We start from the raw sequence: 3,395 nt of genomic DNA, 5'->3' as shown, positions 1-3,395 counted from the left end.
CCTCATGAGGCCATGGAGTTTTCCCAATCTGGGGGTTGTTTGTTGCTGCAAACAGCAAGGTTTCCTCCTGTGGGACAGGTGGAGTCCTGTTTGATAGCTCAAGTGTTCCCTTATGGAAAAATTTGAGAGCAGGACTCTATTTTTGGATGCCTGGAAACCCCACCTCGAATTTCCATTGGGACCTAGGAACAAGACAGTTTGGATCACCTGGCTCTGGGGCTAGACACCACCCAGCTCCCAATAGTTTGGTGTCGTTCTGGGGGATGTTAGTCTCCCTTTTTTCTGTCTCAGTGGTCCCCTAAGAAGAGGGATTCCAAAACAGGGCTCTGGGTATGGGCGCCTGGAAAACTCTACCTTGGATTAGGATTTGGGCCTAGGAGAAGGGCAAGCCCGATATATGGGCACATGTTCTGGCTACTGAGGGCCTTATTTGAAATGGGGGTTCAGGCTGAGGGTCACAGTGTGTGTTTGTGCCAAGGCAGCCCTCAAGAGTGTTGTGGCCTCATTGATCATGCAGGTTTCCTCTGCTCTGAGGGTTTTACACCCTTCCAAACAGCAAGGTTTCCTGCCACGGGGAAGAAGGATTTCCGTTTTCTGCATTAGGTTCCTCCATATGCAGGCACCTGAGATAAGGTCTAGGGACAGATGCCTGAAAACCAAGGCTGGGTAGAGATGATGGCCTAAGGCCATGGCAAGTTCATTCTGCTACATATGTGGCCAGCTGTCTGGGTTGCTGATGGGAGGCCTTGGCTCATTTTGTGTCATACAGAGCAGTAGTACACAGGGAGGCCTATGGTATTGGGGTGTCATTGAGGGCTGTGCAGGTTCATCCTCATTTGGGGTATTTGGGCAACCCTATAGGGCAGTTTTTCATCTGCTGGGCAGGCAGAGTGCTGCGTTGTGGCTCCAAAATTAGTATGCAGATTGTTATTTCTATTGGGAGGACTACTTGATTGTCTACTTCTAATTGTCATAGTTCTCCAGGTTTTAGCTCTTGAGTTGGGGTTATATAGGAGTCAAAGTTTAGGTCTTCATAATCTGTGTACTCATAACTTCAGTATCATTGGTGACCCATAGTTTTTGCGGTCAAGGAAGGATTATTGATCTCATCTATTATATAGAGGATTCGTTGTGAAGGTAAAGCAAATAAAATTAAAATGATAGCAGGTAGGATAGTTCATACCGTTTCAACTTCTTGAGCATGTATAGTCCTGGTATGTATTAGTTTAGTAGTTAGTATTAATTAAATGATGTAGAGAACAAGAGAGCTGATTAAGAATATGATTATTAATGTATGGTCATGGAAGTGTAATAGTTCTTCTATAATAGGGGAGGTTGCATCTTGAAGGCCTATTTGGAAAGGGTACGCCATAGATATATAAAGAACTTCCACCTATAATTTGACTTTGACAAAGTCATGTAATTTTTACTAATATCTCTTTATTGAAAAAGACATAGTGGTTATGATATTGGCTTAAAACCAATTCTAGGGGGTTCGAATCCTTCCTTTCTTATTTTGGTAGTACATAGGTTGGCTCTTCAAATGTGTGATATGGAGGAGGGCATCCATGTAATAATTCAATGTTTGTTGAAGTAAGTTCTCCTATTATCACCTCTTGTTTGGATGCGAAGACCTCTCAGATTATGAATATTATTAATATTACTGCCCTTAATGAGATAAATGAACCCATGGAAGACATCATGTTTCATGTTGTATAATCATCTGGATAATCGGAGTATCATCGAGGTATTCCTGATAGGCCTAGGAAATGTTGAAGAAAGTATGTTATATTTACTTCTACGAATGTAATTGTAAAGTAGGTTTTTGCCCAAATATCATTTAGTGTGTAACCTGTGAACAGTGGGAATCAATGGACAAACCCGCCTATGATTGCAAACACTGCCCCCACTGAAAAGACATAATGGAAGTGTGCTGCAATGTAGTATGTGTCATGAAGAACAATATCTAATGATGAGTTTGATAACATAATACCTGTTAAACCGCCCACTGTGAAGAGAAAAATAAACCCCAGTGCTCATAATATAGCTGGTGATCATTTAATATTCCCCGGTGTAGAGTAGCCAGTCAGTTAAATACTTTTACTCCCACTGGAATTGCAATGATTATAGTAGCTGAGGTGAAGTATGCTCGTGTGCCGGCGTCCATTCCTACGATAAACATGTGATGGGCTCAAACAATAAATCCTAAGTAACTGATAGCTATCATTGCTCAGGCTATTCCTATGTAGCTGAATGGTTCTTTTTTTTTTTTTTTTCCTGAGTAATAGGTTATAACATGTGAGATAATTCCAAATCCTGGTAGAATTAGAATATATATTTTGGGATGTTCGAAAAATCAGAATAGGTATTGATGCAGAATAGGGTTTCCTCCTCCAGCTGGGTCAAAGAAGGTAGTATCTCGATTTCAGTCTGTGAGTAGTATGGTAATACTGACTGCTAGAACTGGTAATGTTAAGAGTAGAAGTACAGCTGTGACCAGGACAGATCATACAAATAGAGGAGTTTGATATTGTGATATTGCAGAGGGGTTTATGTTGATAATGATAGTAATAAAGTTAATGGTTCCTAGGATAGATGAGACACCTGCTAGGTGTAGGGAGAAGACTTTTATGTCTTCGGATGCTCCTGCATGTGTTAAATTTCCTAGAGGAAATTTCCTAGAGGAGGGTACACAGTTCATCCTGTTCCTGCACCTGCTTCTACCATGGAAGAAGCTGGACGGAGAAGAAAGGAGGGGGGCAGAAGTGAAAAGCTTATATTATTTATTCTTGGAAGTGCTGTGTAGGGTGTGCCAATTATTAAGGGTACTAATCAGTTTCTGAATCCTCCAATCATAATTGGCACTACTATAAAGAAAATTATTACAAATGCATAGGCGCTTACAATTACGTTGTAGATTTGGTCATCTAGTAGAGCACTTGGTTGGCCCAATTCAGCACAGATTAATAGGATAAGAGCAGTGCCTACCATTCCGGCTCATGCACCAAATAAAAGGTAAAGGATCTTTATGATTTGTGGAGAATAATTATGGCTTTATGAACATAGGTAAAATGGCCGATAAAGGCATTAGACTCTAAATTGAAGAGTAGGGGTTTGAGTCCTCTTTTTGCCAATCTCTGTGGTGAAGTATCACATTGAATTGCAAATTCAAAGAAGCAGCTGCAACCCTGCCAGGGCTTCCCCACATTTTTTTCCCTTCGCAGCCAGAGAAGTTGATTGAAGCCAGTTGACTAGGGTATTTAGCAGCTACCTAAAGTTTCCTGGGATGATAGCCCAGCAGTCTAGGAAGGGCTTAGCTTAATTAAAGTGATTTGCATTCAGTAGATGTGAGATAGACTCTTAAAGTCCTTAAGGTGAGATTCAGGAGTTAAGTG

At 41.1% G+C, this 3,395-nt stretch overlaps 1 pseudogene; it reads right to left on the bottom strand.

Moving 5' to 3' along the window:
• Window positions 1-1,439: 1,439 nt before the first annotated feature.
• LOC123938486 lies at window positions 1,440-3,064 on the bottom strand (annotated as a pseudogene).
• Between the last annotated feature and the right edge of the window lie 331 nt (window positions 3,065-3,395).

This window comes from Meles meles, chromosome 3, assembly GCF_922984935.1.
Source record: "Meles meles chromosome 3, mMelMel3.1 paternal haplotype, whole genome shotgun sequence".
In the NCBI taxonomy this organism is placed as follows: Eukaryota; Metazoa; Chordata; class Mammalia; order Carnivora; family Mustelidae; genus Meles; species Meles meles.
This window is presented reverse-complemented; position numbering and strand designations above follow the sequence as displayed.